General features: G+C 43.0%; 1 protein-coding gene across 1 annotated transcript in view; it reads right to left on the reverse strand.

The window, feature by feature from the left end:
* The window catches only part of S100A10 (S100 calcium binding protein A10), an 87,735-nt gene that overhangs the window by 22,493 nt on the left and 53,705 nt on the right, over nt 1–11,537 (reverse strand). The gene's annotated exons all lie outside the window — the stretch shown is intronic.

Here is an 11,537-nt window from a genome sequence, read left to right on the forward strand (position 1 = left end):
TCTGATTGTTGCTGGAGTGCAGAACAGAAAGCAGAGATATCTGGACCTGAGTGGGTGTTAGGGAGGCTTCCTGGAGGAGGAGGTACTTAAAGATAATCTTGATGGATAAGTAAGAGCCAGTCAAGGAAGGTGAGGAAAATGAAGTAAGGGAGAAGCCCCTGGAGCAATACAGATGATTTGGAGGTTTGTAGGTGTGTGGGGTATGTGTTCGGAGGCTGCTGGAGATCAGGACATGGAAACCACAGAGGGCCAGATCACTAAGAGCCTCCGATGCCGAGTAAAGACATTTGAGCCTTTTTTTGAGTATGGTGAGGAGACATCGAAAGTTTAACACTTATATATTTATATTTCTGATTATGAAGTTAATGAGTGTCCACTGAGAGAAAAATGAAAAATACAGAAACATATAAAGAAAAAAAGGATATCCAGAGACAACCATTGTGCATATTTTGGTAAATACACTTGATGACATATCTATAGCCCTGTAACTCCATAGCTATATATATGGCTATGTCTAGATCACCTAATATCTATCTATCTGTATATAGATGTAACTAGACATCCTGGCTACTTAAGGCGTAGTCTGAAGTGACATGGTTCACCTGCCGGTATAATGGTTTAAAAGGCTGGCCACTTTTGAAAGCCCCTCATGTCTCTCATTCCTGTATCTTCTAGGATTAAAAATTTATAGGCTACAGTTGAATAATTCTTGGTTACCCAGGACCTTGTGGTGGATGCCTTCTTTCACCGAGCATTCATGGGGTGCCTATAAGGTGCCAGGCCCTACTCTGTGATAGGGATCCCATTGTAAGCAAATCTCAGGTCACTGCCCCATGGAGCCCACCTCTGTAGGGATCAAAAGTGGGCAGAGAGATAGGGGCACGGCCAGTTTGTGTCCTTCCCAGGTGCGTGCCTACTGCATCCTGGGGAACTGGAAGCGAGTGCAAGCAGTGAAATGCTGTGAAGCGTGGCATTAGCTGGGCATGGTGGCATGTGCCTGTGGCCCCAGCTCCTTGGGAGGCTGAGGTGGGAGGATCACCTGAGCTTGGGAAGTTGAGGCTGCAGTGAGCCAAGATAGTGCCACTGCACTCCAGCATGGGTGATACGGTGAGACCTCGTCTTAAAAAAAAAAAAAAAGGCAATTGGATGACTCCAGACCCAGGGCTGAGGCCCCCACCTGCAGCGGGGCAGCTGCTGAGGCAGATGAGGAGCAGCAGGGAAAGTCGTGGCCTGGTGTTCCTTGTCACAGTGCCCCAACTCATTCCTGGGGATGTCCAAACTTGCCCAAAGGCAAAACTCAATGTCTCTGGCTCCAGCCGATTTTGAATGTGTTTCAGAGGAGTATAGAGGGGTTGGGGAGCCCCCTCTCAACCTATGGTAACAGTATATGGTTTAACATTATTGTGTCTCTGTACTATAATTGGTTAGCACGTGGTTATTTATGGAAAATTCTGGTGGTTTAAGCCCACCCACGATGTTCTAGCCTTCACTCAAGTTTGTTTTCCTTCTCTCTCTTCCCTTTCTTCCCTTCCTTTCTTTCCCTCCGTCTGTCCCTTCCTCCCTTCCCTAACCCTTCCTTTCTTCCCTACCTCCTTTTCTTTCCTTCCCCTTCCCCCTTTCCTTTCTTGCCCACTCTGTAATGAAACCTAAGGTTTTTTTTTTTTTTTTCTGGCTTCTGATTCTGTCTCAAAATTTACCAGTCTTTAGGCAGGGACACTGCTTGTGTCTTTAGGCAGGCAGGGAGCTCATCCTATAGCCCTCAGCTCCTCCCAGCCTCCTTCTTCTTTGATCTCTGGGCATCCCTGGGGCAGCTGCTGAGTCTCAGGGGTTCCTAGTCTTCACCGAGTTCTGCCCTGAGATGGTTTCTCCCTGATCTTACCAGAAGCCTGTGCTGTCTGGAGCACTGAGGCTGTCTCGAGCTAACTGATCTGCTCTCTGGATTCCAGGGACACCCACGGGGCCAGAGGTTGAAGGCACGGGTGTTGATATCTCCAACTGTTCTGACTCCAGGTTGGTGCACTTCAACGCCCAGTATTAACCACGCAATAACAGGATGCCACCAAAATTTTGATTTGGGGCTGTTGCATCCTAACTTTAATAAAATGTAATAGATATTATTTTATAGAGTAGTTCTAGGTTTACAGATAAATTGAGCAGATAGTATAGCTCAATTTCTCCCTTGTCCCCTAGCACACAATTTCCTCTATCATCAGTATTGTGCATTAGTGTGATACATTTTTACAATGATTAATCAATAGTGATACATTATTATTAACTAAACTCCATAGTTTATATTAGGGTTCATTCTTTGAGTTTTACGGTTCTATGGGTTTTGACAATCACCTAATGTCATGAATCCCCAGTACAGTATCACACAGAATAGTTTCACTGCTGAAAACCTCCTTGTGTTCAACTCAATTCATCCCTCCTCCACGCTGGGCAATCACTAATCATTTCACTATCTCTACCATTTTGACTTTCCTGGAATGTCCTAGTGTTCGAATCATACAGTGTATAGAGTTTTTAGACTAGTTTCTTCCTAGCATTATGTATTTAAAGTTCCTCCATGTTTTTTCATGGCTTGATAGCTCATTTCTTTTTATCACTGAATAATATTCTATTGTATAGATAGATATACCACAGTTTGTTTAGCCATTCGCTTAGTGAAGGACATTTTGGTTACTTCCAGTTTTTGACAAGTATGAGTAAAACTGTTTTAAATACTTGGATGTGAGTTTTTGAGTAAACAAACATGTTTTCACATGACTTCGGTAAATACCTAAAACTGCCATTGCTGGATTGTATGGCAAGACCATGTTTAGCTTTGTAAAAAAAACCTGCCAAACTGTTTTCCAAAGTGACTACCATTTTGCATTTCCACTAGCAATGAATGAGAGTTCCTGTTGCTCTGCATCTTTGACAGCCTTTGGTATGGTCCCTTCTTTGGATTTTAGCCATTCTATTAGGTGTATAGTAGTATCTCATTGTTTTAATACGTAATTTCCTAGTAACAAATGATTTTGAGCATCTTTTTCATATGCTTATTTGCCATTCATATATCTTTTTCGGTGAAGTGTCCAGATCTTTTGCCTATTTTTAAATTGGGTTGTTTGCTTTTTTATGATTGAGTTTTAAGAGTTCTTTATCTATTTTGGACACCAGTCTTTCATCAAATATGTATTTTACAAATATTTTTACTATAAATTGTTTATCATTCTCCTAACAGTGTCTTTCACAAAGCAGAAGCTTTTAATTTTAATGAAGTTCAACTTATCAATTTTTTGTTTCCTGGATTGTGCTTTTGGCATTGTATCTAAGAAGTCATCACCAAACCCAAAGTCACCTAGATTTTCCCCTATGTTATTGTCTAGGAGTTTTACAGTTTTTTTTTTTTTTTTTTTTTTTTTTTTTTTGAGACAGAGTCTTGCTTTGTCACCCAGGCTGGAGTGCAGTGGTGAGATCTCGGCTCACTGCAATCTCTGCCTCCTGGGTTCAAGCAGTTTTCCTGCCTCAGCCTCCTGAGTAGCTAGGATTACAGGTGTGCACCAACATGCCCAGCTAATTTTTGTATTTTTAGTAGAGACGGGGTTTCACCATGTTGGCCAGGCTAATCTTGAACTCCTGATCTTGTGATCTGCCCGCCTTGGACTCCCAAAGTGCTGGGATTACAAGCATTAGCCACCGTGCCTGGCCCGAGTCTTACAGTTTTGCACCTTACATTCAGGTGTAAGATCCATTTTGTGAAAGGTATAAAATCTGTGCCTAGATTTATTTATTTTTCGCATGTGGATGTCTAGTCATTCTAGCACCATTTGTTGAAAAGACTATCCCTGCCCTGTTAAATGGCCTTTGTGCCTTTCTCAAAGATCAGTTGACTATTTATGTAGGTCTATTTCTGAACTTTGTATTCTTTTCCAGTGACCTATTTGTCTGTTTTTTCTTTCTTCACCAATTCCACACAGTTGTGGTTACTCTAGCTTTATAATTAGTACTGAAGTCGGCAGTGTCAGTTCTCTGGGGATTTTTCTGCTCTTTACTATGAGAACCTGGTTGGGCTCCTGGTGGTAAAATTTAGAAAAGTGTGAGATCCCCCTAAGTCTGGGCCCCAAGGAGTTTTTAATGCTCAAACCAGGTCACCCTCAGCTTCTAGTAAACTGTTAGTACCATTTCTGTGCTCTTCCCAGTTGCTGGCTTCAGCATCTTCTCTTCCTGCTAACCTCTGATTCCTTGTATTTGCCTGTCTTTTTAGTTTTCAGGGTGGCAATTTGCCCTGTGACCTCTCCTCTAGTCCCTCTAAGAAGGGTTGATCATTTTCAGTTTGTTCAGCTTTTTTCTTATTGTGAGGACAAATGGTTACTTCCTAACTTTTTACATGTTGGAGTAGAAACCGGAAATTTCATTTAAAAAAGCACTTGTAATAAAAGTCACTAATTGTAAATGTAGAATTTAATCATTTAAGTAGATATATAGAATTTTGCAGCCATCACCTCAATCCCCTCTTAGAATACATTTCTTACCTTCCCAAATTCCCCCAGAGCCTCCTTGTAGTCATTTTCTAATCCCTGGTCACCATGACGGAGCCTGAACGAAATAAAAATTTGGAAAACAGAAAACATTAAATTTAAACTTTTATTAGATTGGAATTTTATATAATGGACCATTGTCTTACTTTGTGGCAACTAGAAGAGATATTGTATTCTAAGGACTTTCTTTGGGGGAACTTAATAGTAGTCCTGTTTATTGCTCTCCTTGAATGGTTTCATTCGTGCTGGTGACTGATAGTTGCTCTCATACCTTATCTGGTGAGCACAAGTGAAAGAGCTAAAAAAAAATCTTCTATTAGAAATGTAGATGATGACTTTACAGATAATGTTATGTGGAGGTAAGTTTTTTTTTTTTTTTTTGAGACAGAGTTTTGCTCTTGTTGCCCAGGCTGGAGTGCAATGGCGCGATCTTGGCTCACCGCAACCTCTGCCTCCCGGATTCAAGCGATTCTCCTGCTTCAGCCTCCGGAATAGCTGGGATTAGAGGCATGCGCCACCAAGACCCGCTAATTTTGTATTTTTAGTAGAGATGGGGTTTCTACATGTTGGTCCGGCTGGTCTTGAACTCCCAACCTCAGGTGATCCACCTACCTCAGCCTTCCAAAGTGCTGGGATTACAGGCATAAGCCACCATGCCCGGCCAGGAATTAATTTTACCATCTTTTTTCTTTCAGAAATTTGGTTGGTAACATTGAAGAGACACTACTCACCTGCCTGAAATGCCCTTCATTATCTTTTCAGGTTGCAAGGGCTCTGGAACAGCCCTTACAGTACTCACATAAAGGTGAGTATAACATTTCACTGTAGTCCTGTACTTTTTTACTTTTTTGTGCTTACAAGGATTAGCATAAGTATGTGAAAATATAAAATCAAGAGTAGAAGCCAGGCACGGTGACTCATGCCTGTAATCCCAGCACTTTGGGAGGCTGAGGCAGGTGGATCACGAGGTCAGGAGTTCAAGACCAGCCTGGCCAAGATGATAAAACCCCATCTCTACTAAAAATACAAAAAATTAGATGGGTGTGGTGGTGGATGCCTGTAATCTCAGCTACTCGAGAGACTGAGGCAGAGAATTGCTTGAGCCAGGGAGGCAGAGGTTGCAGTGAGCTGGGTTTGTGCCATTGCACTCCAGCCTGGGCGACAGAGTGAGACTCTGTCTCAAAGAAAAAAAGAGTGGAGATATGCATCTGTAACTAGTTTTCTGTTGCTGCCTATTAACACATTATAACAAGTTAGTGGTTTGAAACCACAGAAATCAGGAATGAAATGATTGGGTTCTATGATCAGGGTCTTAGGAGACTGAAATCCAGTTATGGGCTGATTGTGCTGTCATCTAGAGCTCAGGCTACTCTTCCAAGTTCACTACAGATGTATTAGTAGAATTCATCTTCTTGTGGGTGGAGGACTGAGATCCCTTCTTCTGTGCTGGCTCTCAGCCAGGAGACACCCTGACTCCAGAGGCCACCTGCATTCTTTCTCACTTGGTCTTTCCCACCTTCCAACCAACAACAGCTCGTGGAATTCTTCTCAAGCTCCCGTCCTCTGACTTTATCTTCTCCTACCCACTAGAGAAAGCTCTGGCACTTACGGAGTGATGTGATTAGATCTGGCCTACTCAGGAAAGCTCAGCCTTTGTATTAGTATGTTCTTGCAATGCTATAATTAACTACCTGAGACTGGGTAATTTATAAAGAAAAGAGGTTTAATTGGCTCATGGTTCTGTGGACTGTACAGGCTTCTGCTTCTGGGGAGGCCTCAGGAAACTTACAATCATGGCGGAAGGTGAAGCAGGCATGGTCTTCACATGGCTGGCAGGAGAGAGAGAGAGAAGGGGGAAGTGCTACACACTTTTAAACAACCAGAACTCATGGAAACTCTATCATGAAACACCACTTGGGGGGTGGTGCTAAACTATTAGAAACCACCTTCATGACCCAATAACCTCCTGCCAGGCCCCACCTCTAACAGTCAGGATCACAATTCAACATGAGATTTGGGTGGGTACACAGAGCCAAACCATATCACTCTTTAAGGTCATATAACTGCCATGTAACAACATAATCACAGGAATGATGTCTCATCACCGTAGCAGGTTCCAGAGATAAGGGTACAGCATGTTTGGAGACCATTTTAGAAATTCTGCCTATCACAGTTCAACTTTTCATCCCCACACATTCACGTTTCTCCCAGATGCAAAATACGCTTACCCTCTCACCTAAGGTTCCCAAGTCTCATATCATTAATGCATTAGTTCAAAGTGTCATGTAGATCTAATCTGATCAAAAGTTTAAAATCTCATCTAAATCATCTACACCAAGCGTGAATGAGGCTTCTGTCCATTAAGTACAGATTTTTTTTTTTTTTTTTTTGAGGGAGTCTCGCTCTGTTGAGCATGCTGTGCAGCGGCACAACCTTGGCTCGCTGCAACCTCCACCTCCTGGGTTCAAGCAATTCTCCTGCTTTCGCCTCCCGAGAAGCTCGGATTACAGGCATGTGCCACCACATCCAGCTAATTTTTTTTGTATTTTTAGCAGACATGCGGTTTTGCCCTGTTGGCCAGGATGGTCTCGAACTCCTGAGCTCAGGGGATCCGTCCGCCTTGGCCTTCCAAAGTGCTAGGATTACAGGTGTGAGCCACTGCACCTGGCCCAAGTACAAATCCTTGACATAATTCCCTTACCTCTGCTGACCTGTGAAACTGAACAAAGCTTATCTGCCCTCAACGTGCAATGGTGGGACAGTCATAGAATAACAACACTAGTGATTCTTGTTCAAAAAGAGGGAAAGTGGAAGGAACAAAGTCACTGATCCAAAATCATTTTGAAATGGGGCTAAGCAAAATCCAGCAGGAATTTGTTGATTAGGATCCACAGCCTGGAACTAACCCTCTGTGTGTGACGTGGGGCTTTGCCTCTGGGCTCTGCATTTCTATCTTTATTCAAATCATTTTATTTTCCTTCTTCTGGCACTCCTTTGGTTCTTCACCTTTCTCCTTATGGCAGCATCCTCCCCTTAATCCCTGGCGCATCTTCCCTAGCAGAATTGGTCAGATATTGCCCATGTCATGGTCCTGACCATCTCCATGAGGGGCTGTCCTTGTGACCCCCTGCTCCTCTGGGACTCTCTTCGCTGACCTGACCTCTCTCAGTCATGATTGCTTTCAGCTGATCTGGCTGGCTTAGAAGAAAACCTAGGACTGTAGGGTCCCAGAACCAATCTCTGCCCTTCAAGAGAGGAAGAAAGTAACAGGGGTCTTCATCGAGAAATGACCCACATGAGGGCCTGGACTCTTCAGCAGTTACAGCAGAGGAAAGTTTCTGAAAAAGAATGGAGGGGCTGAGATCCCAGGCCGGGAAAGCAGGTTGTGTCAAGCACTATTTAATCCTTATGTGCTCCCTGCCCCAATCTACCAGCCAGCGAAAGACAACTGACCAAGTATAAGTACTAGGACTACAGAACAGTGATAAAGGGTTTGTCCAAGGAAATGCCCTTTTACTATTTTTGTTTTCACAGTGGAAATTGCTATTTTTGATCCAAAGTTTTCTGAAATGCAGCAGTGAGTTCCTGGAGGGTGAGTTAGGTGCTTTGGACAGGGAGGCTGAGGCCAAGGCTTGTGTGGTCAATCTGCTGCCACCATGTGGTGACGGAGCCTGGGAGAGTCTTAGTCTTTCTTGACTTCACTTTCCTTGTCAGTAAAGTAGGGGCTTATTGTTCCTCTCTGAGGTCCCTTCCTGCTGTGTTTTCTCTGAGTTTCTGAGGAGCAGAGATGGTTTTTAATGCTGCCCAGGACCTGAAGCTGAGACCTGATTCTGTGTGTCTCCTGCAGGGGCCTGAGCTGAGTCCACACCCTGGAAGCCCAGAATTGAGGGAACAGATGGAAGAAAGAAAGTCAGCAGGTTTAAGGGAAGAGAATAACCACAAGCCATTGGTAAATGAAAACCAAAGAAGGGGAGAATAAGGACAAATTGGGTCAGAGGCTTCAGGGGAAATGGTCAATGCCCACCATCATCCATGCTGTCAGGGAGCAGTGTGAGCTGAGCAGTGGGACTGAGAGAGAAACTTACTCTCTTGACTCAGAGCTGGTTTATAGTGAAGGGCAGCAGCAACTTCAAGACGGGGAGGATGCCACCATGAGCCCCCGCCCCAGACCCAGGAGCCTTGAGCCTGGGGCTGCCGTAGCAGTGGATGCTCTTCAGGTCAGTGTGGGTTAGAGAGAATAACCATGCTGGGAGAAGGGTTGGAGACATCCATTCTTACATTAAACAGCTCTGCCCTAGGTCAGGTGCCAGAGTAAGTGTCCCTTGCTTGTATATGAATCACTGATACTAATAATATTCTTCTGTCCTTACAGTTGAGGGAGGTTTCTTATAAATATTTACTGGGTATTTAATTTTCTTTATACTGTGCTAAGTACTTGGGAGTCAGATATTTAATGTCTCCCCAGAGGATCTCAAGCCAGTGAGTGGGAGAACACAAGCAGATCATTTCAACAAAATATGGTAGTTCTACCAAACTGAGGTGTTGTAGCAGCCCAGAGGATGGGAGGGTATGCCAAAGGGCATTGCTCCTAATGACAGGGGGAACCATAAGAGAAAATTTTCAGGACAGACCATTCTTTCTCTAAGCTTCCACAGGGGATGATCCTGGGGCATGGATGGTGTAAAGCAGGTGCCTCTCCAGGGAAGGGGATTTGCAGCATCCTGAGAGAAAGAGCATCCCTTACAAGACATTTGGGACAGAAAATGTAGGTGAGAGGATTGGAGGTTTGCAATCACTTTTATTCAATCATTGATGAACACTGCTGAGAGGCCCCTCCGTGCTGGGCCCTTAGCTAAGAACTGTGAACAGAGAGATGAGTAAAATGGGATCCCAGCTTTCATAGAATTCTCAGTCTAGTGACCAGTGAGTCATGAGAAGTGTAGTGATGTTGGGTTCATTGGAACCAGTGGCCCATGCATGCCACATGAGATGACCTCAGTGGATGGCCTGGTTTCCCTTCTGGTTGTTTTCAACAGCTGGATGACCTGTCCTGGGCCAGTGATCCTGGACTTCAGCCATATTTCAGCATCTCAAGGTATAGTATGCCAACACCTCAGCTCCATGTGGAGTCAAAGCAGTTAACACAGCTAAGGTATTCAGAGGACACTAATGATATCAGTAGCTACTGACTACTTCCTGGCCAGCTGGGGAAATAAAGAAGTAAGTTTAATAAGTCTTCTAAATTTGTCCTTGCCATTATGATAAACAACTTTATCTTGATAATTAATTATATTATGGCTAATTAATTATAACTTGCCATGATGATAAATAACTTTATCCTGAGTACAACAGAGACACAAGCCCTTCAGGACACATGCCTGAAGCAGTGACAGTCTGACTTTGAAACAGTGGAAGACCTAGTTTCAAATTCAAGTACGCTTTGAGTAGAAATTAACTTTACCTCTTTCGCATGGCAATGGGGCCAATCTTCCTTAAGCTGATCCTTACAAGAAAAGGAATCATACTGCTAAGAATTCAGACTTCAGCAGACATGGGTAAATAAGGAAGTCTTATAAATCTATTCTAGCCTCCTAGCAAGAAACCAGAAAGTTAGCAAGTTCATTCATGTTCAGGACAGTTGTGTTCACTAGATGAGAGGCACTGAGACATGAAGAACGGACTGCCTATTAAAAGAGAAGGCATTCCTTCCTGTCCTAGGACATCGCTGCCAACTCCAGGAAGTGGGAACACAGCTGCCTGCTCTACAGTATGGGTTGCCTTTGTGTCTGGACTGTGTCTGACGTCCTGATCCCTGTGCCCATTTCAGGCAGCCTTGGGAGGAGCCCGAATCACTGATGGAATTGGACAGTTCGTGGAAATGGTTCAGCAGAACAAAGGTAAGTGCAGGGGCACAACCAGGTCATACCAAGAGACAATGAGTGGCACTGATGAGGACAAACAAACATAAAATCAAAAGTTTGTGCTTCGACTTCAAAAACTCAAACCAATAATTTGCTCTTATAAATAATAACAAGTATTTTTCTATTTACATGAGAATTTAATCTCAAAACAGAAATCACAAAAATATTAAGTCCAGGGCATAAAACCTAAACCATAGCTTATATTTATTCTTTCTAAATAGAGCAAACAGTAAAATCTTCTTCATAAAACATACATTGTGATTATAAAAAGGCAAAAGTCTTAGTGAGAATCATTGGTATTCCATAGAAGAGTGAATTAAATACAGTCAAGGGAAGACCCAGGTCTCATACTTCTATTGTATATTCCAAAGTTCCAGGGAAATTCCAGGTGATAGAGGTTATTTCCCATACTGTTAAAGAAAGGTTGCAGACACTTCTGAATTTTGGTCCCAGTACTCTAGGAGGGCACATCTCTGACTTGGAAAATAATACGGGAATGTATATTCTTCCCGTGACTCATTCTGGTCATTCTTCCAGCATCACAAAAACCAAAAAAATGGAAATATGGCCAAATACATGATTTGCTATCCCTCTTCTTCAGGTTTCTTGGCTGATTCTTATGGATAATAGCATTACCTTAAGGATTATGATGAAGATACGATGTCCAAATATGTGCAGTTTTGAGCAAAATGCCTGGTACGAATTGGTCAATGAATAATTACTGAATAATTATATGAATATTTACTGAATTTATGTATCCCATGAGTAATTACTGAATAATTGTTGTGATTGCTTTTATTGGCAGTGCTCAAAATTCATCCCTGTGTGACCTCAAGTAAGCCACGTAACTTTGTGAACCTGCAGTTTCATTATTTTTTAAATGAAAAAACTTGACAGATTTTCATTCTGCCACAGAATGTCAGGTCTCCCAGACACCAGAAAATACATTGACTTAAAGCCTTTGATAGATCTCAAAGCAGTATCCTTACACAGTGTAGTTGGAGGATGGTGGGGGCTGCAGAGAGGGATGCTTTCAAATGGGATTGATCCAGTCCTCCTTCCTTCACTTCCACATGAATGCTGGGCAGCCCAG

This window comes from Macaca thibetana, chromosome 1 (assembly GCF_024542745.1).
Source record: "Macaca thibetana thibetana isolate TM-01 chromosome 1, ASM2454274v1, whole genome shotgun sequence".
In the NCBI taxonomy this organism is placed as follows: Eukaryota; Metazoa; Chordata; class Mammalia; order Primates; family Cercopithecidae; genus Macaca; species Macaca thibetana.